The 26998-nt window shown below is 37.1% G+C and overlaps 1 long non-coding RNA gene across 4 annotated transcripts; it reads right to left on the bottom strand.

Annotated features, from left to right (window-relative positions):
• Positions 1 to 341: 341 nt before the first annotated feature.
• Positions 342 to 26662, bottom strand: LOC112976223. Of its 4 annotated transcripts, none has more exons than XR_003256964.1 (5): positions 25988 to 26662; positions 20675 to 20792; positions 5335 to 5376; positions 4674 to 4727; positions 342 to 2650 (listed from the first exon to the last, which is right to left on the bottom strand). It is a non-coding gene; the product is annotated as an uncharacterized LOC112976223 (long non-coding RNA). The 4 variants fall into 4 exon arrangements; XR_003256963.1 differs by having other exon boundaries at positions 4681 to 4727; XR_003256966.1 differs by lacking the exon at positions 5335 to 5376.
• Positions 26663 to 26998: the final 336 nt, after the last annotated feature.

Here is a 26998-nt window from a genome sequence, read left to right as displayed (position 1 = left end):
GATCAGACCAGAGTAGCTGATGGAATAAAAATAAGAAGAGACGGATACAAAAAGTGTGTGTGGGGGGAAGCAGGGCTGATTGTTAAGCACATTCCACAAAGATTAGCGCCCCACAAAAATACAAGAGGATGAAATAAGCTAATATGGTCAGTCTCCCTGAGTACCTACCTAGTCTGTTCCCCAAAATTTAGGGAGCATTTTTTAAGGACTGTTTTAAAGGAAGAACTGCAAGGTTCACAATCGGAAATAATTATGGAATTAATAAGGACTGCAGCTGAAACGGGGTCACTATGAACAGATTTTAGTTGTAGTCCAGAGGATAAATAAATGGATACAGTGAAGATGGGGAATGCTGGACTTTATTTGAGGGACTTGATGTTTCAAAAGTACCATTAACACACAATCTTGGAGGAGTGGGGGTAGGGATAAAAGACATCAGAATCTTAATTTCTGAAGCATTCATTAGCAGAAAAACTTCATAATATAGCAACAAGCAAAAGCAATAGGGATCAAAGATAAGAAGCTGTACATAACTGGAATGGTTATACATAAAGAGCACACATTTAGGGTTCTCTTATGAAATACGGAGGTATCAAGTGACTTGCCCATCATTGCAAGCAAAAATTGTTTTATAAATTAGTGGGAATGGAACAGAGGTCTTTTGACTATCACTCTTGTACTTTTATCACAATATTACATGATAAGCTAGATGAGGTCAGGTTGGCCAGCCTTTGAATTAGAGAACTCCCCAGAACACATCAGCTGCAAAACATTTTTGTATTTCCTTTGGCATGCCTGTTCCATCTGCACTTAAAGCAAACCTTATCATTAAGAACAGAGTGACACCTTCTTTTTGTGATTTCATCAAATTGTATCTTGAGTAATTAAATTATTTCTACCAGAATTCTTCCTGCAATTTTTGATGCATGCTATAATTGTCTTTATTCTTGTATTAAAGGTACCTAAGGAACACTGCTTCATTTGATTACATTGCCACATTTCATCCCAAAGGTGACCACATTCATTGCTGTTGAACTGATTCTTGTATATCAGGAACAAGAATAGTACTTTCTGCTTTACAGGTGTTAAATAAAAGTAAGATACTATTATAAATGTACCTCTCAACTGCCATAGACTGACAGATTTAATTACTGGGAAGAGAATCACAGAGCAAATTGTTATTATAATAACGCACAGAATGCTCCTGCAATTAAGGACTGGCTTTCTGTTTTAAAGCCCACTATGCAGTCTGTAATATTCCAACAGTCTAAAACAGCCTGGGGCTTTATGAATAATATGTTATTAGTACAGATGGATTTTTTTTTCTTTTCTAAGAACAGTGTATAGATTTCTGCTTCTCCCTACTGAGTTGGAAATAATCTTCTCCTGTTTTGAACCTACATCTAAGAAGTAACATTTTCAAGCAGTTAATAGATGGAGCCATTTCACTATATTAAAAAATGATAGTATTTGGAAAATTGTTATTGAGCATGCAGCATAATTACTTTTCATGACCTCATTTCTTATGACATTGATTCCATCATTTATCTACAAGGGATTTTGTTTCCCATCCCGCAATCACAATGATGTCGGTGCAAGTGTACTGGGATGATACTACAATAACAGAAGAAAAAACGCTACCTTTATTTCCATAGTACCTTTCATGCCAAAATCAGCTCAAAGCACTATAAAAGATACCCAGTCATCAAACACAGAAATTTGTTTCCTACATTCAAATTCAGTATTTAAAATGGCTGCCCTTTGACTTTAGGTGTATTGGTGGAACTAATATTTTAAATATAGAGGGGCTGAAGTGACAAAGTTTTATGGTGAAAATTCACTGGTCTTGCATGAACTGTGGACATGTGTGTATACACCAACAGAACACAGAGAATTTGGGAACTCAAAGCATTTCCTCCTCTCGGCTCACAGCCTTACAGCCTTGCAGCCTTGTCTTCTCCAGTGACTGCCAGTCAGACCTTTTTTCTTAAGAGTAGCCAAAAGAATTATTGCAAAGATGAACCAGAGAACGGTGGAATAATACTTTTAAATAAAGCACAACATCAGTTAAGCATTAGTAAATGAATTTTAACAGCATTAGAAAAAAAATGATTAAATATCACATCTTTTGATTCATGCATTTTCTAGAGTACAGTTTTCCTTTTGCCCCTCCTTATACGAGACCATGATTTTTCATAAAGTACCAGGACAACTGCTTATATCCAGTAGTCATAATGGAGAAAAAAGCATGTAGAAAAGTTTGCATTGCTTCGAAGAAACATGAAAAAACTGCTAGGAAGGTCAAATTAAAATTAATAGTATTAGTTCACACTCATAAGTGTTACCTGTTGGTGTGACAGACCTTGTAATTTATGAGATGGACTGATGACACATAGCAGTAAAAAAAACGCAGATATTGCCAAATGTCCTAACAGATGAGGATGTCCAGCACTTCACAGGATGAGACAAGTGCTGCCTATGTTACCCAGTAGCACAAGGCAATAGGAGTCAATTTGTGCAGTGGAGTGGCTGACGCTGAAGACCGATGTCCCTTCTGTCTGCGTTGCAGGCCTTGGTCCCATGAACTGAATGCCGCCAGCGGTCAGTGAGCATTAGGTGCGTGGGCGTGCACCTCCTGGTTTAGTTTCATCTAAAAGAAAACTGGTTTGTGTGGTCTGAGACTGTTTTACAATGCAGACCAAAGCTTAGTGAGATAGTTGCTTCAAAACTAAAAGACTAGAGAATATGCACCTTTAATTAATTAGATGATGCTCATCTGCTAAGTGAATATTGAATTAATACCATGGCCTAGTGATAGTGTTGTACAAAGCACTTTTTACAAGAAATGCCAGCTTAAATGAAAGAGATTGTGGACCTTGAGAAAAATCAGGTAATGATAAGGGGAAATTAAAACTGATTAGGTGTATCTAGGTTTATTTTTAAATGGTTGCCACTTTTCTATGGAAAAACTAATTCTTTTCATATGCAAATTTAGGATTTATAGAATAGTTTGAATAGAATTTAACTAAGTGCTAAAGCACCCAAACTTGCTAACTTTTTCCTGAAAAAACATCCAAGAAACCCCCAAAGGAACGCAATTAGGTAACTTTTCAGACCAGATATTCAGATCATGTAAAGCACTGTAGCTCTATTTAAACCAACAAGGTTTTTGTTTATTATTATTACTTGGGTTATGTACCACCCAATGGCCTTGATCATGGTCCTAAAGGGACAGGACATGTCCTGATAATGAGCAAAAATAAAGATAGTTCCTGTTTCAAAGAGATTACTGTATCACCTTCAAAGACAAGGAAAAAATAGGTAAGTTGGGTGCAAGGAAAGGGACAACAAAGTAACAGTTAAACAAAAAACAGTCATGCAAAATGATATAGTTACGCTAAAAATGAGCATAGTGTAGTCATGTGGCAAAATATTATAAGCATCAGGGGAAAAGATTTGGAAAAGGAGAGTGAAGCAAATGATTTCAATGTTTTTGTCACAAAGGTTTTCCCAGTCACAGGGACAGAAGAAGAGGATGCACGAAGGAGGCTGCCTGAAGGAGATGGTAATTGCTGGGCAACAGAGACTATGGATGTGGCTGGGGTGAAGACTAGAATCAGCTTTCCCAAAAATTTGTAACCCACCTGGGCAGGACACGTGCCAGTAATAAAAACCCTGCTCTGTAGAAATAAAGAAGGATAGACAGTGGCAGTTTTTACAGTAATAAGTAAAAAGTAAAAGAATGTGACATAAGAATACCATCTAATATTTTTTCTGGAAAATGCAATGGAACTGAGTTGCCATGTAATTCTCTAGTAAATGTTTTTTCCTGTACTTCCTCTAGATGCATCCTGTACCATTGTGAAAAGTAAAATACAAAATAAGTTTAGTTACTCAGTTATTTGTTTCAATTATCACTGTAAGAACAGAAAATATGTACCAAATATCCAAAGAAATAAATTTAGACTAGCCTGGATTTCCTTTTATTTTAACTCTTCCTTGGAAAAGGTTAAAGAGTAGAAATAAAAATCATGTATTTGGAAAAAGTGATTTTCAGTTCCGGAGATGACCCCAAAATTCATTGTCTTTCCCAGTATCACAGACATATGAAGCCTGTTTTACACTACATAAGAACAAAGATGTAGTAGCTTCATGGAATAATAACTGCTCATGAAAGTCATGCTAACTTCTTTAGAGCCTAGTTCTATTCCCTTTTAAGTCCATAGGAAATTCTTACCGAGAGTATTGGATTTTAGGTCAGGCCCTTTATCATCTCTGAATGATTCATCAAGCAAATGCATCAAGTACATAAAGCAACACTATACCACAACCATAATACATACCATAACTAAAACACAGAAGATACTGAAATGTGTTATTTGTAATAGAACACATACAACATGTACAATAAACAGAAAGCAGACTAAGCAGGGGGATCTACTTCCAAGGCTTACGCAGGAAAGTCGTCGTCATCACCACTGGATTTAACAAGTACAACCCTCTGATTACCTTGCACAACTCCAGCCCTGCCTAGCTTATATCCCTTAAACGAGCACAGCTACAACACCACTCTTACAACATCTGAAATGTATCTCATGAATAATAAATATAATAATATGGCAAAAATTATCAAAAGCAAATCAATTAATCAAAGACAAACTTCAATAGCAAACCTCTTACTGTTTTCAACTGGAGAAGGACTTGCATCATCTATGAATTGTTGTAGTCTGTGGAAGAAAGAATCAAAACGTTAAGAGGGAATAAAATTTATTATTCGCTAATATGCATAGTGTTAATGGCCAAAGAGCTTCTTGACTGCAGGTCTATACTTTAAACTTAATTTAATATAGTTTGATATTTTAAATGTAGTACCACAGCCAGTGATTAAGACCAGCCTCAAGGCAGCCACTGCAATGGCCAGGGATCAGATTTACAAATGATGCTCTGCAGCTGGTGCTTAATGCACATTCATTAGAAATAAATGATTTCAAGATAGGTATAATCTAAAGGGTTTTAAATCAAAAGACTAGATCAAATCAGTACTATCTGAGAAAGAATTCTGGCTTTACTTTCCTTATATTATTTTGGATCTATACAGGTTGCTCTGAGGAAATATATTCATATAGGCACAAATCCCATTAGCTCTGGGATACAATGAATTATTACAAATCATGTCAGTCAACAATGTCTCATTAGAGAGATGGAATTTGATTATTTTCTTTCTTGCAAACTTACATTCCATCTGGATGCAGGTTTTCCACTTTTAAAATCACAGTGCAAATCTTTGCCTGCATTAATAAAGGACAATCATTCAGATGAAAACTAAGTATTTACCTTGCCACTACTCTGCATCTTCTTCTCACTGCTGACTTTACTCTGTAAAGTAGATATAAAATCTAAGAATCATAAAGAATTGAAAGGAAACTCATTTAATCCATTCTCTTGCCCAAAGCAAAATCTAAACTATTGACAGCACTTGTCCTTAAACCTCCAGTGACAGAGATTCTACAATCTGCCTGGACCATCTATTCCAGTATTTAGTTAGTCAGTATCCTGGCTGTTAAAATGCTGGATTTCTCTTTAACGCTTAATCTAAATCTCCCTTGCTAGAAAGTGAGCTGTTATTCTCTGTCCCATTCATCCACTGCTGTTTCTTGTGCCATTTTCAGATATACTTTGCATATTTGAACACAGTTATGAGAGCTTCCTAAAGCCTCCCTTCTTTTGCCTCAACAGCCATATTTACTCAGCTGTTAGGCAGGTCATATTTTCTAGGAGGTTATGCTCACTGATCCCTTGTAGGCTTTCTCCAGTTGTTCACAACTTTCCTGAAATATGGCAACCAAAACTGAACAAAATTCTCTAGTTTAGGCTTTATCAGTTTCAAATACAGCGGACGTATTAGTTCATACATCTTACTACTAAGGATACTCTTATTTAAGCATCTAGATACCGTGCTTGAGCATGGGACAGCAGTATGACACTGTTGACATATTCAGGATAGCAAGTAGATTCCATTAGAATCCTTCCCAACAGTATTTTATTTACTAATCCTCTTTTTAATCTCTTCCTAGGAATCATGAATTCTATTATTTCATGACTATGCTCACCAGTATTGCTTTTGATCTTCAAATTCTCACCCAACCCTATACACATGATTTCAAACTGTTAGATGCACCTCACCCTATTTTCTTTCTTACTGTCTGAATCAAAAATTTGGCTAAAACGTTCCATGAACTTGTTCATACTTTGTACCCTGCCATATGCTGTAATACTATCAAAGTTCAGCTGAGTCTGAAAAATAATCTCCTCTACCTCATATCCTTGGATTGATGGTCTGTATTTGACCAACCATGAAAGCACCTTTGTTATTTTTCCCTTTTATCATCACTAAGAACTTTAACCAGGTTTATCTCCTGATACATTCTGCCTCACAGAGCAAGGATGTATGCCTTGATATACAGGGTAATAGCTTATTCCTCTTCTTCTTTCTGTCCTTCCTAACAAGGTTTACCATTCTATATTCATATTTTAATCATGACACTTATCCAATGAAGTGTGGCTGTTAGGCCGAACAGATATATCACAGTCTTCATTAGGTAATAAGACTTCAGCTCCTCCTCTTTATTTTGACACTTTTTGCGTAAGTATACATTAGTAAAGGAAATTACTTAATGTGGTGGTTTGTAAATAAAACATAAACTCAGTTCTAGTCTGAGTTTACACTTTGAATTTAATTAATCTCAGCAGTTAGATTTTGTCTGCTAAATTTGTTTTTGTTGCATAAACAGGTGCTTTATTGTTTAGTTTCCAAATAGTGCAAAATGTTAGCAGGTTAGCACTGGGCAAACTCTAATACTAAGACAAATCATCCATAGAAACATTTTTATTAATATTAAGGGTCACAGAACTTTTTTAGAATGCAAATCTTGGATGCAAATTCTTTGAACAACTCCGTAATACCAGATATCAAGCTATGGAAATGTCATTGTTAATCTATCACCAAACACATATCCCATTGTGAAAATATATTTATATTACTATGGTGTTATTACCTTAGAAAAAAGTACATTTTGAGGTTGTTTTATAGACCTGTAATTCTGAAATATATCTGTGTCAATTAATGGACTGTCTGGTACAATTTTGAAAGTCTCCTTACGCTTTCATTTAATTTCCCTTAAGATCATTTATAGCCTAACAAGAAAACCTTTTAAGCCCACTGTCTCTTATTGAGAGTTCCTTTAATTACTGTTATAGTACAATATTTAACTTACTAATATAAATTAGATGTATCTTTTGTGGAATGTGCACCTTAATTTGAAATTTTTTAATGTATTGTTTATTTTAATGTATTTATTTTTATGTCTCGTTTAATAAATCATTTCTATATGTTTTCTGAGATAAATAATGTGATCTGGTAACAGTTGTACAGTACATATGTTATGTTTGGAGCAATATACTTACTAAGACTCCCAAGACAGTTTAGGAAAAGGAAATGATTGCAGAAGCGTGAGCAAGAAATTTCTTTGAACATGCACTTTCAGTCCATAAGATTCCCTAGCAGGATATGCACTTAGTCAGTGAAATACAAATTAAAGCAGTATTTTATCATTTAACAAGATGTTTTGTTGATCAGACTAGAAGGGAATCACATTGTTCCTAGTAGCTACTAAAATGTAACAAAATAATTTTAAAATAAGCATATTCCTGGGTAAAAGACATACCACATTTTTCTTCCAAATTCTGAGGGCTGTTCATCACTGCCGGCATACAGTATGCAAATGAAACTTCTTGCTCCAGCTGAGGCTGCACTATGCCCACTGAGTGATTCATCTTTGCAGGAGAGCAGGCAGCATTTGCACCGTTAACCTTCCCGGAGTTTTTAGTGGGGGAAGTGCTCTTCATCTTTTTGATGTGATTACATAAGAGTCTTGGTATGGAGACTACCCTAAATAGAAACATCTTTGGCTATGTCCTGGCCATGGACCTAGTATCAGCGTTCTTAGCTGTTTGGAGCATAGTACAGACTCTATATGATGCCTTAAGTCAATTTTGAACAGTTTTTTATCCTTTTCTGTGACACTTTCTATTATCAGAAGGCATCTACTCTAAATTATACTGGTGAAAACTGACACAATTTAGTAGTGTACGTAGAGCCTCAAAAGAGTAAGTTTCCTTGAAAAATGAATGTCTTGTAGTGAACAGTAAAGAAACTGTTCCCCTGCGCCCGCTCCAGCCCTTCCCAAGTTTTAATAATATAATGGAGTCCATAGAAATAAGATTTGTCCGCTACAGCATTTCTAACATCAATAAGTAACTCCTCCAAATTAAAAATAATAGCTTGCTAAGTAAATTTGCTTTTCTTTTGCTAGAAAAAACTTTTAAATTTTCCAGTAGAAAAACAAAAGGCTTTTTCTCCTCTTGATTTCTTCCTATCTTGATTTAGCCATAAAGGCCCACAGATGTCAGATCTCCTCACAATGAAAAGCTCACAAATGAGTAATAGAAAACAAAATACTTTGCATTTTTAAACTTCCAAACAAAAACGGGGAACAAACAAAACAAGAAATTAACTGAACTACTCGGTTGTTCTACTTGTGTGTTCTTTCTCATTCAATCCATCTTCCCTTGGCTGCTTATCTAAACTGCAGACTATTTTGGGTGAGGGGGCTGTTTTCTCACTTTCGTATTTGTCAGTAAAGATTGTTGGCGTTCCCTGCTAACAAGTAACAGTTATAAACAACAACATGTACATTCGCTTTTGTACAAACTCCCTAGAGTCCTTAACAATCCAGGATGAGGATTAGAAGACAGATTCAATATTTCAGCCTAGAAAGCTAGAAACTAACTGAGGTAGAAGAGATGAAGGAGTGTTCCAGAGAGCAGGAATGCAAGAAGGAAGCTGATAGTGCCAATAGTGGCAAGAAGCAATGAGAGGACAGAGAGGAAGCTAATGTTAAAGGACTGGAAGGCACATAAAGGGCTGAAAACCAGACACAAGYGAATCACTGTGGCATGGATGTGGCCCTCGTTTAGGAAGCTGAACGTTTCTAACAAGAAATCTGATATTATATAGCTCCCAGATATTTGAAATTGCCCAAGACAAAATGCTGCGGGGAGGAAAATTCCAAGCCTTACCATAACACTGTACAACAGACAACAGGGACTGGGTCTGAAAAAAGGGATGCCCGTTCTTCAGAGGCCAATTCAGCAATATCGCAGAGAGGGTACGACACACTTATTTTGCAGACACCTTTATCTGCAGCGCAATCCATTTCTTCTTTTTTTAGTGGAAAAGACAATTTTCATATGTCAATGCTGCCCCAAAATAGTAGGAAATGGATGATTTGGTTCAAAATGGAAATAAAGAGTATGTGCGTGTTTATCACTGAAGACACTGTATAATCAATAAATTCTCAACAACTTCTATGAATTTTTTTCAAAACTCGTGTGTGCACAGTGGTATGTACTGAAGCTGTTTATGAGACAAACATAATAGGGCAGTTTTTTGTTCGCGTAAATAGTCAGCTAGATGTAAAACAAYAGTCATAGTATTTTGTGACTTTAAAATCTTTAAAATCAGGACTTAAATCACATTAAGGAAGAGTATAAGATAGTTATAAGTTTTAAATGTCAGTATTTCTACCTGTTATGATACATAACTACAATTTTTAAACATTGTGTTAACAATTTTGCTTACTGCAATTTGACTAAGGCATGGTTCTCAGTGCACTTCTTGAAGATTTTGTGCAAAGCCATTATTTTCATTAGTTTAATTGAAATGATGTTACCTGCTTTATTTTGATTTAGAACTCTAAATTATTTTTCTTTTCTCATCTTGTAAGTAAAACTCTCATAATTCCCATATCACAAGATAATCATCATCAGATAAAATCATTATTGTTTAAAAATTTGCCCAATACAGATGGAACCACAGCTTAGAGAGTCTGATGTTTAYACCAGGCAAATTGGTAGAAACAATACTAAAACACAGAAATAATAGACACATGGATAAATATGGCATGGGGTGAAGTGTGAACTTGACTTTTTAGAAGAAAATCATGTATCACAAATCTTTTGGACCACTTTAGGTATACCTCAGCTCTTAATTTTTCTATTACAAACAGTATTCCCAGATCCCAGCTCTCCCTCGTTCATCATATACAGAATACTCTTATACCCCTTCTTACATTAAACTGAATATACTTTCAAATGCCAGTGAACTCCTGGCAAAATCCAAATTTGGCAGTGGCTGACACACATAATTAAAAGATGGAAAAAAAGCATGTCTTTGCTACTTTAACTACTTTTGTAATGCTGTTGCTTTACCACCCTGTTAACTTTCCTGCTGTCATAATTCACCATACTTCTTTCCTATATTAACTCTGCTTCAAATTTGAAAATCTGAAGTCTAAAACCGTGGTTCCAAAAATCATTTATTTCAGTAATGAGACTGTGGAACATTAATTCTAACTGTATCTAAAATCTAGGGTATCCAGCTGCCTCCTGAAACATCAAATCCAAGACTACGGAACATTTTAAAAATGAAGACAGCAACTTTGGATGAGAAACAGAAATGACTGTGGGAACCAAGTAAGGCATTAGAAAAATGTGCTAAAAATATATGTGTTCCCAGAGTAAGAAGGTGGACAGGACCATTCTGCAGTAGCTGATGTCTGACCACTTGTATCAATCAAGGTAAGAGGGGAAATGAAATCATAGGTAGAAATTCCAGCAGATATATGCCACCGACTTAAGGAAATGTCTGCATGGGTTGTTTTTTTCCCTTCCACTAAGGCAGTTCTACTGATGTTTCTGCTAGTGGATGCTGCACAGTGTAGGCAGGAGGTAGATGTCATTGCCATATCATCTGGTCCTGCTCAGGGCTATACCAACATAGAAAAATGTTTCCATATTTCTGTGTGAAGATGTGCCTGTAAAGATGAGATAATAATTATCAATGTTGTGAAGATAGCATTTTGACAAACGTAAGAGATGAGGTAGTATGGGATGAAGGATAACAACAAGGTACCTCTCAAGTCAAAAGGAAGGTCTGAGCTGGTAAGGTGAATAGACAGGATATTTTGGTATCTGAGGTTAATAACTATACTGATTGATAACAATATAATCCATACTGGCAAATCTCTTCTTTCCTAAAAAGTCTCACTTCCTGGCTATTTCTAATAACTACACCTTGTACCAGGATGTTTTCAACAACTGATAATATTTCAGAAAATAAAACTGGATGCTGACAAGGAAAACTGGAAAGCTCAATTTAAATTTTTCAGTATAGGCAGTGAATCTATTTCTTGATTGGTTATCCACTCTTAGCAATTCATTTAGCCTMTGTAAAAACTTAAATTTATTAATAATTAACCAATCTTTTAAAATCTGATTTAGAGTAACAGAAAAAAAAGCGTTATTTACAGAAAACATTAATTATAACAGCAGTAATTTTGTGCGAGTACACCTAATTCTGGAATGATGAGACCCTCAGATTTCAAGATAATGGTATGCTGTAAAACTTATTGTGAAACATTTTCAGGGGTTTAAACTTTTCTGCAGGCAAGGTAATGAAAACTAAGATATTAAAAAGAAGTTTATTCTTCTATCTAAACAAAAGTCTTTCAGATAACCTAGTTGTAAGTGATTACAATACTATAAAAGCACTAACTTTGTGGCATATACTTACTTTAAGTTTTCTCTCCACTGTTAATTTTTAAAGTTGTAGAGCACATTGAATTCAGACTTACCTAGTGTTTATTTATTAAAATATTCAGTTTTTCAGGTTTAAACCTAAAACAAGTTCATAGATTTAGCATGTAATTGTCACAAAAACTATTGCAAATATTATATAACCACAAACATCACAGCATAAATATTAGCTATTCATGAGACCTTATGAGATAGCAAGGCAAATTAATGCCCCCATCGTTTGGCTGACTGGATTTAGATTTCTATTTCAATCAGAGCAAGTCAAAGCAGGAATAATTCTTGTCTCCCTATTTTAGAGATGCTGAACTCCTACACTGTAGCATCTCAAAATGTTCTTGCCAGTGACTTCTAAAATTTCTCACAGATTCATTTTTTCAGAAAATATTATGAATGATACACTTGCCTCAGAGATGGCAAGGGCAAAAGTGCTCCTTAACTATGACAAGTTCTGAATTTCAGCCCATATTTACAGATTTCTTCTCTATTTACATGATATATTTAGATGAAGATTGACTTTCTGCCCCCCAAAAACAAGCTTTTCCAAATAACTTTATTATTCAGTGCTCCTATATACCATATGTTATATTTTCATGGGGTAGTCTGCACCTGATAACCCACAGCATTTTAGAAGTATCAGACCTTGAGAATAAGCACTTAGATAACATGCAGAAGATCAGAGAAAGAGGCAGGAGGGTTGCTGGGGAGTAGGAACTGTGCTGTGGAGTAAATCTCCTGTATGCAGCCTGCACTTATAGGACTGATAAAGTGAAGGGGATTTTTGTCTGTTTATTGTAAGGAAAGTGAAGTTTCACATGTGAAAATAAAGTGTGAGACTTCAAATTGTTACCAGTTACTTTCCATATGATTGCACAGTTCTGTAACATCCACTTGCCTAATGTTTATACTCCGTAAATTTTTTCTCATAAATGCCTGCCTTCTTCTAAATATATTCATAGCTGCAATTTATGCTGCTTTCTTGACATATCCAAAACCCTGTATGATGAGCAGTTCCAGACACTGCTCTCTCTAATATAACTAAGGCCTTTGACACACTCATTCTTACCATATGTATTGATAGATATGCTGAATTAGGTCATTCTTTTTGAGTTAGACAAAAGATTATGACCGATGCATTTCAGAATGTCAATTTTCTAAAATATATCTTCCTCCTAAAGCACCCTAAGAAGTTTTGCATATTAGTATGCATTATCACCATAAATATTTACATGTTAATTATTCAAATATCTCCTCTCTCTCGAGCAAGTTCAGTTGTCTTTCTAATCTTATCAGAGACCGTGCTTTCTCTGAGTACTGTCTGAAAAGTACTTTTAATTGTCCAACTATGTCTAAGAGACCGTACAATGGTGAGAACGTATGGCTTTTTGCCAGCCCATAGGGGATTAACCTGTTGTCCTTCCCACAGGGAACGCGGAGCTTTCCCTATACCTCCATCTAGCGGGGAGGAAACAGGAATTGCTCCGGGGCTGCGAACTGGGCAGGTACCCGCGGGCAGAGCGACTAYGTTCTGCTGATTCGGCTCTTACGAAGAGCACCCAGGAATACAGGCAGGTCCGGCTACTTCCCACAGACATGCCTGTAATGTACGTGACTTCATGAGTGCGGAAGCAGGTTCTTGAATGGACGCTCTAATTGACAGATTTCAAATTACTGCTTTGTCGGAATCTTTATATCCTAAAGAACAATTAACTCTCAGATAGAAGACTGAACACTGACCAGAAATGTTGGAAAAACCCAGCCCAACAGAGTTCTGGATACATCGCCTTTCTTAGCCTCTTACCATTTCAGAAAGAAACAATCAGAATCTTTCTGAATGCCATAAATTCCATGTTCACTATAAATAATGTGTTTCTTATAAATTAACAAGCCACAAAACTGGCCCGATTATTTTAAAGAAATAAAACAACTGGACATAATTTTCTCAACCCCTGAAATAAGGACAAGAGGAAGAGAATTTGGGAAAACATGGTTTGGGGCAAAATCTCAAAGAATAAAGGAAGACTGCTAACACAGTTTTCCCTTTTTCCATCCTAGACCAGTAATCCTATCAAAGTAGTAAGGGAAAATGGGTTCCAAGACAAAATTTATATCGAGTAGGATAAGATTTAGAAGATTTATTGGTATTTTCAGAGCAAAGAACATTAGAGGGACATGGTAATTATTAAAAAAATTTTTTTTTACTGTTCCTAGGGTATTTTAGTGTATGTGCTTCCAAACTAGGGTTAAATTATTAAAGGGTGTCATTTCTCCCTTCATGTGTCATTATAGAGTTTTTTTGTGACTTAACTATGTATTTCCATACCTAAATATACATTTTTGTAAATATAATCCTAATATTGAATTTCTTGACACAGGAACTAGATAGAAGCTGTCAGATACCATGAGAAACATTCAGTTTAAGGCAGTGTAAAAAAACATTGATATGGACAGCCTTAGACATCAAAGAGGGGGCCAAGGTGCCTTCCACAAGGAAAGGCTTATGGCTGTTCTGAAAAGATGAAGACTGAACCCAAAGGAGAAACAAAGGTTTTACGTTATCTCCTTGTTTTTTTCTGAAGGAAGAAAAACAGACTGAGTATTTTAACCAAAAAAACCCCCAAAAGAATCATAGACATCTGTGGGGCTGTAGTGCAAGAGAATAGAGGTCCTCTCTGGAGACTAACTGAAAAAGAGATCAGGACGTCACAGAATCAACCACAACTTCACAAGTTCCCACTGTTTCTTCATATGAAAAGGAAAGCTTTACATTTGACTGAAGAAGCAAACAACAAAATTCACAGAGTGAATACAGTATCCTTGTTTACCCCCTCTTTTTTTTTTTTAAGTTGCACAAGTTCTCTAAGCAAAAGCAGCAGACATTTCTCATATGCATTGTTTTAAACAAAATCTTGCAATTTATTGTTGTTATTTTGCACAATGATTTCCTTCTCTTTTACTTTAAGGGTTGTGGTTGCAGTAGTAACCCATGTGTTCTTTCTAGATTAGAAAACTAAGACTAATGTTGAAATATAAACCAAATGTGCAAAACATTTTTCATACAAGAAGTATACAGCTGTAATAAATTTAAATATTCTAATGCCTAGTTTGTTATAGGAAATGTGATATTAGTATTTATGAATTGTCAGACACTAGTACAAGTAATTCACCTTACTTGGCCTTAAGCAATCTAAGCACTGCAATTCATACATCCATTCATACAACGTTTAAGACCGCTGCAAAAAGCTTGCCCTGCAATAAGCCAGCAGACATGAACTTCTACCAGAACTCTTTCCACACGTACCCCACTACCAAATCTAAACAATTAAAAGTAACAATTTTCTTCTGCATTTACCTTAAGCTATATGTCCCTCTTTCTTCCTAAAAATGTGAATGGCTCATACTGTACAGTTCAGTATGGTTCAGAACAGTATGGTGTGGGAATCAGAGAAAAAAGATAACAAAAAAAGAAAGAGTGGTCCAAAGAAGGAACCCTGACCCAGCAAAGAGGTCAGAAAAGGAAAATACTGAAAGAAAAGCATTTAATTGCTGCCAGTGAGGTCAGGAAAAACTCCAGAGAGTGCCAGTGTTTTGAACCCATGAGGAGAGGCAATTTGATGAAGGAAAATGTGGTTTCTAGCTTTCAATACAGCCGTGAGACTGAAGAGGCTGAGAACAGAGAAGTCAACAGGTTTTTCTTATGTTTTATTTAGGATAACTTACAGTTCTTGAGAGATTGAAGTTGAGGGAAGCAAGAATAGAGAAATGGAGGAATAGCAGAAGAAACAGAAAATTGATCTAAATGACCCCTCACAGTGCATTATTTTAAAGTGTAAGCGTGTTTACTACCAATTTGTTTGTAATTGGTCAGAAATTTTAATTGGGAAAGAGTGTACATAAAAATCCATACCATTTTACTACAGACACATAAGCCCTTAAAGAGAGCTGTAGYTTAGGAAACCAGGCCTCAGGGCAGGGTATTTCCATGGCTCCAGGTACTGACCAAGGCAGGAGAAAAGAAACTGTGCCTGGAAGGTGATTTAACCCACTTAAGATACAACCTTCCCTCTGGAGGAGCAAATCCTCTCCCTGACTGACAGCAAAGTATGCTTTCAAAAAAAAGAGAAGACTGCTGACTTGGGAACTGCAAGACGATCACATGCAAGGTCTACAAAGTTTTACTTWAAAAAAAAAAAATTAAACCACTCACTATTAACCACTGTCACGGATCTCTACAMCACTTTAAAATAACTGAAATAGCTGAAAGACGCTGTAAGAACTCCGGAAGATTTTCCAGGAGGAAGACACATTGGATGACTTTACCTGGCGGCATTTAAACCCACCGCTCAACTCGGGAGTCAACTGCCATTGCCCCCTTCCACGCGKCCACCTGAGAGGGGCCTCACAAGGCAGGCCTGTCCGCGGCGTTCCCGCGTGACAGCGCTCAGGGCGCCTCCGAGCCTCCACGGAAGCGGCAGCCTGCTGCGGGGGGCTGCAGGCCGGCGGAAAAGGGGTTAAAAGCTGCGCGTCGGCGCTGAGGAACACAGCGGAGCGGTCCATTCTCGGAGCGGGGGGGGGGGCGCCTTCGCACATTACTAACGCTTTACTATAAAATTCTTAATGAAATTTCCAAAGGAGGGAGAGGAATCGTCACTGGGAAGCACGAGGAGGAGAACAGTGAATTAAAAGAGGCGAAGCTGAGGCAAAATCCGCGGGGCACCTCTTGCCTGGCTCCTGGGCGGGCCGGTCCCACTGCGCAGCCGGGCGGCGCTGCAGCCGGCGCGGGGGCAGGGGCGAGGCGCGGGCGGCCGCCCGCTCGAGCGGGGCTGGCGGCGTGTTGCGGGCGGTTTCCGCGCCCGCTGCCGCCACAGCTGCCCTCCTCGCTGGCGCCGGAGCTCCCGGTGACAGCCAGGCTCGCTTATGCGAGTGGGGCTGGGAGGGGAGAGGAAAGGAAGGGCGTGGAGGCGACGAGGGGAGGCGAGGTCTGGGGGCCAGGAGGGCGGGCGGCCAAGGTGCCGTGCAGTCGGTTCAGGTGCTGGCTTTAATAATTTACGCTCGTGTACAGAGTCAAAAGCATCCAGCGGCTCACTAGCGGAGTTGCAGCAAACAGGTTTGGCTGATCAGAGGCCTCCTGAGTATAAATGCAAGCAAAATGACCAGACACCGGATAAAGTATTTGAGGACTGGGGGTTGAGTGACTTAGACCAACCACCTGCGGTTATCAAGAACGCGTTCAGGCACCCAGATGCTTCCCCAGACATCTGATTACACTAATGTTTTGGAGTGCTTTAGGAATACTGATTGTATTCTTTAGGATCTATTTAAAGTTCCAGGGTATACAAATACTGCTTTTTGCTATTAAGCGATTACACTGTGGAGTCTTTGATTTAGAAACCATAATAAGAATTTCAAGACAATGGGGAGCTGGGTCCTGTGTTCTGCACCTGGAAGGAAAGGCGGCTGAGGCCACTTAAAATGTTCATGGACGTAGCTGGTGCAAGAGCAGCTATTTTATTAGTGATAAACAGGACAGAGCTTTCTATCATACTAAAAACACTTCTGTAGAACCGTAGGCATGTGTGATGCTTCCCAAGCAACTAGAAAATGCCAAGCTCACTTCCTCTGAGAAATTCTGAAATCTTAAAAGCAAACTAAAACCATACAGAATAAACAAATTTGGAGAGTAAAATGAGGTGGACAGGAGGGCTATCGCCTTTGGGAAGGCCGAATTCTTTACCTTATTTTCTTCTACAGGTTAGTTGGAACATTTCTTTCTTGCCCAGTTTTTTTCTACGTACCTGCTGACTAGTATAATCAGTAATACTGTGATTAACACTGAACATACAGAAAGGCCACATACTAAAAAGAAATAAGAGACTGAACTGCATTTTAACCTCAAAGGTGGTCCCTTTGGGGCACACCAGAAGAACAGCACAAGGAAGTTTGCATTAATCATTGTTCCCGCTCTGTTTGTTTTTGTGGATAAATAAGGACTTCTGTCTACCAAGCTAGCAATCCAGAACCTTTCTTGAGCTCTGCATTAACACATAACCAAAAATAGCATTTAATTAAGAAAAAGGCTGCAGTATGTTTTTGCAATCAAAGGGAAGTGTGTATGCTAGGGGAAAACTATTAAATTAATAGTACCATAACTTTTTGCTTGGCACATACACAGTGGCAAGAACTCGTCCATAAAAAAAAAAATTACAATTTTTTTGTAGATGAAAACATATTCCTAGCCCAAGAATTAGCTATTATTCTACAGTGAGCTAGACAAGGAGTTATATTACTACAGCCAGTTTATTACAGGTCTAAATTACAGGTCCCTGAAATTACATGTGAAATTTTCTATTTCAGGCATTTTGGCATCAATACACAGCATTTTGAATGAAATTTTGGGGAACTGGACAAATTAAATCTACTACATGTGAAGAGCATCATCCATAAATAAGTCTGATATTAGGCATCTCTGAACTGCTTTTAAAAGAGGACAAAGCTGGTAGAGGCCTGGTAAGAAAAGCCTTCATGTGAATATATGTATTTGTTTTTATGGAGGCGTAAAGGGAAGATTATTAAAGGAAGTGTGAAAAGGAGAAAAAAGATTCAAGTAACTGCTAAGGATAATCAGTTTGATATAACTTGAATGTTCAATAGTTTTATACTAACTTCACAGTACTATGTAACACACAATGTTCACAATAATGAAACAAAACTGTAAAGACTGGTCATAAAATATGGATATGAACCACCCCATATACAATGTGTTATAATTTTGAGTTAATCATCAACAACATAGGAGTATTGAGAATTTCTTTTTTCAGTTTCTAGCTGATATTAATGAGGTTTAGGAAATAAGGGAACCAAAAGAATATCATGTGACTAACTGTAAAATAAACCCTGATGGTTCTGATTCAAAAATTAAATGGACTGCAAAAGCTGCATTTACCTTTATTGATCTAGACTGTAAATCAAACCCCCAAAGCTTCTATTAATATTTGTCGAGATGACGATTTTTTTCATGAAACTGCATTCTTAAGGAAAACTCTAATAAGGTTAACATCAAAATATGTAGCCTGTACATCCCTACTTAAAGTGTCCCTAGGCTGAATAATAAATTTCAGTGTTTCTGAAGATTATGTAGAAACATGCAAGTTTTCATAGTATAAGTAATATGCTAAGTTCTTCACAGGCAATCATAAACACAGCACAGCATTTACATTTTAAATAAAATAAAGAAATGAAACATTTGCACTTTACAGTCTAGTTTCTGAATCTAGGTGTGAAAAAACTGGGAAGATTGTAAAACCTTCATGTTTTCAAGTTTAATTCAGTCTATACATCATTTTTCTGAAACAATAAGTACTTTTTATGCTATGACTATGCTTTAAATATAATTTTTTTAACATTGGTTTTAATCTCTTTACCAACAGATTATTCCTTATTTAACTGACATTCTTATGCAAACATTACTCAAACACAAATACCTTTTCTCTATAACTTCTGTCAGGGCAAAAGAGAATTAAATTGGCATACCCACCAAAGCAAATTCTACATTCGCTTCCCATTTAAAGACATAATATAATAATCTTATGCTTCTATAAGCATTGGACTTGTCTGGAAACAAGACTATCAAAAAAAACAAAACCAGAAAGATCATTGGTTTTAGAGAAATTCTCTTTTAGGCTAATGTATTCTTCACAAGAAACAGATAGAGATTTGGATTTTGAATTATTTTTGCCAGTGAAAAGAGGCAAAATGCATAAAAAAAAGAAGGCAAATAAGAGCTTTTATATGCTGCCTCTATCTTTGGGAGCAGGTGAGAAGGAAACACAATCTAATGGCAGAGAAAAGAGAAACATTGCTCAAGGAAATACAGGAAAAACAAGCACTTTGACCAGAAGAGAGCGGTCACTAATGTAGCCTGGAGTAAAGCACAAGTTTRCCAGACTTTACTTTGGAAAAGAAGGGAAACAGCAATGGAACCGCGGAAGGTACAAAAGTAGTAACTTGAGGAAAATGTCCAGTGAATTAAAGTATAAGTAGTAGTTTATGGGGTATATTTCTCTCTCTCTGGAGGGGGGTGTCTATCTGAGATGTGAAGATTGTCAGGAAAATTCATATTTTGAATACCACAAGGTTATTATGATTTATGTATCTATTTAGAAGGTAACTGTCTCTAAAATTGGGAATGCATTATTACATGCTTGGATGTGAATGGCTAGTGGATTGTCTCTATTAGAAAAAATTTTTGATCGCATTAGATACTTTGATGCACTCTGTTTACAAAGATTGTGCCTATGTTCTTTTCCTCTGAAACCAAGAGAAAATTTCACTGATGAAGTCTGTAAGTCCTTTTCGGTTGACGGTCATCTTGAATTTCTCTTACTCCATTTTTCTTAGAGCTACTCTCCAGTGTTTGCTCAGGCCTATGTATGTTCTTTGCATCTGTTTCTATGGCATTTTACTTTTACTTTATCGTTTTTCTCACACATGCCTATCTTCAAAATAATATCCAACAAAACATGTGCCACCCACACGTGCCTTTGTTTTGTGTGGTGACATGTACCCCCATGTTCTGGCAGAAGCTGCTCTTGTTCCAGAAAGGTTAACTACTACTTGCAGTGATCTTAAAGAGCTCTGGCTATGACCATCAGCTGTATTACGTTTTACCTAACAACAATATTATGGATAACAGACCAGCTTAATGTATTGAACTATGCATGGAAAACATAAAAGCAAAAGCACAGATACAATCTCTTCAGGACAGTCCCTGCATCATCTTTCAGATGAGTACAATACTTAAACTGGATTACAATCTTTACTGGGAATACAGTACAGAAAATAGGCAAGTTTACAAAATGTTCAGTAGTAACTCAAAACTATAAATGATTAACATAAATTAACAATGCTGTGCACACAAGCACTCTTGCATTATAGTTAAGATTTGTAAACAACTTTCACTCACCTATATCCTTTAAGAAAATCGTTACATTCTTATCCTGTTGTTTCTTCAAATATGTACCTCTTATGCCAAGATTTTCTAAGCTTTTCTTCCCTTCAAAGATGAATCATGTTTAGGCAACCTGAAGGAAATCATGTAGATATTTTAAAACTATTGGAGCACAAATACAGAAATTCAAACATTGAAGACTAGAATTTAAATACATTGTGATACAGAAAAAGCCATTTTTTGTAAGTAGATGATTTTGACTTGATTTTTAAGCTGTGGCTGTTTGAAAATTCCAGGCTAACCATTCCTAAATTTTTTTATTTTTGTACTGCCAATGAGTTGTACCACCTAGGCAGAGACATTTAGCTGTACTTTAGTACACTAAAAGCCTAAGTAAGCTTCTCCAACTCAACAGTTCAGTCTTCTGGACTACTTACTGTCCCCATCGAAAGAAAAAAAGAAAAAAAAGGGGGGGGCTTAAAGACTGTRCTTCAGAATGCCTGACATTGAAAGTCCGTGAGAAATTAAACCTGTCACAAGTTAATACTGCTTTCTGGCTTACTAATGGAGCACCCACACATCTTCAGATGTGTGACAGAGCAGATGGACTGATGTTTGTCCCTGCAATCCTACTGGGAAGCAAATCATCAACAATTTTTTTTATTTTTTTTTTAAGAATTTGTAAGAGCACTCCTCTGGATTCAGAAAATATCCAGTGATGYTTTATTTATGCTTACACCTTTTTCATTTTAGCTTAAAAATAATAAATTATATTTTAAAAGTTATTTTCAATACATGTTAAAGTTGAGTAGCCATAATTTAAAGGAGTGCAAAAGTTACTGGTTTTTATTTCATTTTATTCCACAATGTATTTTCTGTTCCTGTTCTCACTGTAACATCTTTTTATAAGGGCCACAGGATGTCTAAAAGAAAAAGGGACCTCTACGGCAAGTTAGAAGGCTATTTTAGCCACTGTATAGGACTCTCTTAAATGTCTTCACATGAACTAACACCTAACTTCATGGCCAAATTCCAGTCAACTACTTCTGTCATGTTTCTGATGGATTGCTTCAATGAAGAATTAATTGAAAATATGAATGCGACTTATCTTAAGGTAGKGTACCATAGTTACCGCTTATTTACCTTCATTTTAGCTCATCACTTCAAGGTGACTGCATTAGGAATGTCTATAAAATATAATGTTAATTAAACCGCCACAAAGCATTCACAGATGTTGGAAATCATTTGTTTAAAAATTGTCTGTGAAAGTGTTAGAACGGACCTCGGCACAGGCTAGTACTCTCCCAAAGAATTCCTGGGCACAATTTAGGAGTCAGTGTGAGTCAGGAACAATTCCCAATGGGCAGTATGATGCATGCGACCATCCTGTTTTGAAGAATAAAAGGGTTTAATAACACAGGCATGAAAGATTCTGTGGTGACCAGCCTCAGTGCCAGAGAGCAGTCACAGGCATGTTTAACCTATCGATTTATATGTAGCCACTGGGTCTCTGTTGGCTGAGATGGTTAGCACTTCAGTATTTGAAGAATGGAAAAGTTCTGCTTTCTTTCAGAGAAGCAGTTTTCAAAGGCCTAGGCCCAAGGAGCTCTTTTAGCATACATGATTAAGATAATCATCTCCCTGTCTTGAATCTTCTTTTTACTGGCAAGTTTATTAAAAAGGGAGTGGCAAGGCATTTTAAGCATGATACGATGGTCTCAGATTTCTTTAATCTATACAACCGTGGCTTTCAGCTTGCACTGAATACAAGTCTTTTTGGCCAATTTTTAACTTCTGTCCTTTGCCAGAAGATGAATGTCCACATTGACTTGCTGGGTCATGAAGCTGTATTGATTCACCTTTACACCTTAAAAGGTGAAAAAAAATTGCCTGAATGTTTTTATCCTTATGTCTCRAGAATGATCTATAGTGGCCCTCACAGCTCTCATATGAAATTGCACAGGATTTGTTATGTAACTGACATGCAGTTCAATATTTCTATTAGAAACATGACAGTAAATTGCTTTCCCAGTGCCTGTGCAAGACAGGAGTTTTGAGGGGATAAAGTCATATGGCACACAGATTAAAAAAAAAAAAAATTTTTTTGCAGGAAGTTATAGCAGGAATGGTACCTGCTTCCTTTCCGAAGCTGTTCAACTGTGGTGAAGCATATCCACAGCAAAGAGCCTATGAAGCCTCTTTCTCTAGATTTCAGAGTTCTTCCAATGACAATGTGTGATGATTGATCATTTCTCTTTCCTACAAAAAGAACTGTTGTTACGTCTATTCATACGGCCCTAATATAATGTTACTGGAACAGGCTACCTTTGAAACCTGCTCAGATGTTGCATTTGGTAAATAAACTTGATGCCTGTCCTGTCTAGCCATGTTGACTAAGAAACCTTTGCAGTTGGCAGAATAATCCATCACTGACCTCTTTTTCTGTTACATAGTGTGTATTTTATTATATATATTTTGTAGTCTAAATTACATGTTTCATGTTATCCATGTTTTAACTTTATCTAAAACCCCTAGAGCTTTGAATGATCAAGAGTTGACTGTATTATTCAAGTGAAAATACTAGAGCTTTGTCTCCTGTCATTTCTCCTGTTAGGGAACTGGCTTTTTATAATTATACATTTTAATATATATCTGCCACAGAATTCATATCCTATCTTCATAGGAAAAAGAGCACATTCTTAACATGGTAGAGATAGTGCAAGTTTGTAACTTGGAAAAAAATTAAAAGATGGAGTAGTATTATTTCATATCATCTAAGATTCTTGCTGGTAAATTATGCTAAATAATTAGAATATGAAAAAAAATTTACCTTCATTTGGCTTAACAGAAAAAAAAATTGTGGTCACCATCAAGTTGTAAACTTGCAGCAAGTAGCTATACAAATATTTTATTCCACAATCCACAAGCTTCCTTGGCTTTTTATTTTACCTGTACCACTGAAGGCATCATCTGACATTAAGGTTATTTACTTCTCATGATGAATATTCCCCAGTGAATTAATTATGTGGTGTTATTATTTGCTCCTGTGAACTAAAGTCAATGCAAAGAACACATTTTAATGTTTGTATTCTTGTCATATAACATTCATCATTACATTCTTCCTGCACTCTGTTGTAATCCAGCCTTAATACCAAATTCCCAATAACCTGAATAATTAAATTTAGGATGCTAGCTAATTATTATATTACTACATTACATTCATACAATGATCTCCCAACATTCTTTTAATTATTTTAAAAAAAGTAACCATATTGTTAATGCTTTTTGATTTTACTGATACATCTCATTTATTTAAAAAATTCTGTCCATAAATACGTATTACCTATAAATTACTAACAGGTAAGCATAAAAATATTTGTGCATACCATTAACAATTTAAAATGACAGGAATTTGTATGTTATACCAGCCCTTAAAGAAACTAAAATGGAAAAGTACAATACATTCTTCATTCAGTCTATCAAAAAGTCAGCTGACAACAAGCAACCTCTATGAAAACATTGGTACCAGGTGCACTTTTTATTCTAAGATTAACGTCCATAATTTATGAAGCTGAGTAACTACATCTAACTGTCACAGAAGTTAACATCAGAATGAAGAGGGCTGAGTTCTCTTCGCTGTTTTCAACAGTGTATGCACGCGTACTGTCTTTGTAAATAGACATCTTTTTATCTCAGTACACAGTTGTAAACAGCAGAGATGTTCGTACAACTTAAAATATTTTTGGTGAAATGTGGTTGAAAAATATATTTTAACACAGTATTTTCTGTACGAAGATCTCCAATTCCTGCCTTTTAGAATCGCATAAAAATACTGAATTATTGGTTCTCTGAAGAACAAGAAATGAGTCTCATAATAACAGAGTGTGCAAATAGTTCAGATTTATGGCAGCTCAGTCATTTGTTTGGGGCAAGAGAGACATTCTCAGGTCCCTTTCCTTGACTTGAAAGGGAGCGGGATTAGGCTCTAAGATTTACCCGGAAACTTGCAGTTCATTTGCAGGACTATATAGGTGTGAATTTATCAGAGGAATTCAGGGGCTTTGCCCTCCTCCACACTGCCACCAGCTTTGTTTAGTGCCGTGTACACTCCTTAATGTGCCACAGCCATGCCTGTATGACTGCATAGCTCCTCCCATGTAGATTAGGACTACCTCCACCCCATGACTAAGGCCTGGAACAGAAATAAGGTTTAAAGTATCTTCTGGTATGTTTTCCTGGAATATTCTGAAATATTTGTTTTTATTCCTTTTTCAGACATAATGGGAAGAACCCATGCGTACTAAGGTGTTTTTAGGAACATAGGTGAGCCTTCTTTCTGCAGTGAATTCTTGTGAGTGAACCTCTGAAGACAAAAAGACTATACCGGGCTCAAGAAAAATACTTGTCTGAATGTAACTGAAAAATTTTAAACTTTCCTTTGTAAAAGAGATACAGTAATATCAAGTTGAATAAACAACATCTAGGTATTTAATTTCACTTAAGGAAACAGTGTAATTCCTGATTCGCTCATGTGTGTTATAACAACTAAAACAACCAATGACTCAAATTAGTTCATTGTTTTCTTGTGCAGGTAATAACGTAACAGTACTCAGACATAATAGCCATTTCTACAGATTGCTAGTTAAACAGGACTTAAAAAGCATCAGAAAGGGCAGTCACATTCTTAATGGAAAATTCTGACTAAAATTGAATAGTCAAATAGGTGTTGTGTCTTACCATGATGTTTGTACTAATCTAACCATATTTGATATGGAAGAGATCTGGCACTTGAAAAAGAAAGTTGTTGTATTTACATTTTAACCACACTAAATCACCAATATTAAAAATTATATAAGTAAGTTACTATAATCACATAAAGACTCCATCAACAGAAATTAGTAATAATAAGTTAGAAATAGATTGAAGTAATGTTCCTGCCCAAATTTGTCATTTTACAATCATATTTTCCTTTAAATTCACAGGTGTGTATGTCCACATACATATGTGTGTGTGAACTCTACATAGATAGTAATGTTAAGTTCATTACAAGATAAATATTCTTCTCATAGTCTTATGGAGTTGCAGTGTATTAAATAAAGTGCAGAGACTTATGAGCATGCTTCATTTAATACACCAATTATTTCCCTTTATTTTAAATAGATAATTTAAAGTTGTAAATGCATAAACAATTGTACTACATACTTTTGATCTGAGTTAATATAAAAGGTCCCAATCCTACATGTCTTCCAGAGCATGGTTTACTCTGTCTCCATTAAACTTACATGAGCATTTACCCACTAGATATTAGTATTTCCAATCCCGAATTACCATATTCTCCAATAGCCATCTTCGTTTCTGTACTTTCAAACAAAAGCCCACTTGTAAAATGAACTTTGATTCATCCAACATGAAGAATTTAATAGTTTTTTTAAGCTTGACAGAGGCATTTTAAATCTGTGCTAAAGACACACAGCTATATTCAGTAAATCAGAAGGACTTGGAAAGATTCAAGTGCATTAGTGTAAGACACTGTCCCTTTGTGCAAATTATATCCATCCAGAGCTGGAAGGGTGTGTTGATATCTTACAGAATATTTACAGCCAGCCGCGTCCAAATGTACGGTCAAATCTTGAAGTCCACAGATAAGCAAGGTTTCCACTGAAATCAAAGGATTTTTGTCCAAGTCCCGCGGCGCAAAGCGACAGAAGCGAGTATGAAAAGACCCGGTGAATTCGTCAGATAGGAATGTTTCTTCACTATTATCCTGTGCTATGATTATTCACAGCTTGACCCGTACAGAAGGGGGAAAAAAAAACCCCAAAAGCACAAGAAGTCTTTCAGAGTAGGACAGTCCCCTTCTCCACGCACTGCCTCGCAACCCGCGATTACCGCGTTCCCGGTGGAGGCGGTGGCTGGCGGCAGGGACGTCCGCAGCCTCCCGCGGGGACCTTCCCCGAGCCGCGCCGCTTCGCCCCTGCTCGCCCGGGCCCGGCCCGCGCCGCGCCGCGCCTCACCTCCGCCCGGGCACCGCCGCCCTCCAGCGTCGGCCCGGCCCGCTCCCGCGGCGCGGCCTCTTAAAACACACAGAGACGGGCGTTAGCGACAAGAAAATAAAACTCCGGCAAGCGCCCCGCGTCCGCCACCTCTCACCCGCTGCGGCGGGGGAAGGGGGGTCGGGGCGGGGGGCACCGCCTTCTCCGTGGGTTCAGTTTAGGGCGCCGCTTCAAGCCTGCCTGCTGCGAGGGGGCATTTCGCAGTCCTCCTCCCCGCCGTCGTTAGGCGGAGCGGGGTGGCGGCGGGGGAACCCAGCAACGCCAAACGTTTGGGGGGTTTTTTGTT

This window comes from Apteryx rowi, unplaced genomic scaffold, assembly GCF_003343035.1.
Source record: "Apteryx rowi isolate R43461 unplaced genomic scaffold, aptRow1 scaffold_71, whole genome shotgun sequence".
Classification (NCBI taxonomy): Eukaryota; Metazoa; Chordata; class Aves; order Apterygiformes; family Apterygidae; genus Apteryx; species Apteryx rowi.
Note: the sequence above shows the minus strand (reverse complement) of the source record. Positions and strands in the feature narration are given on the sequence as shown.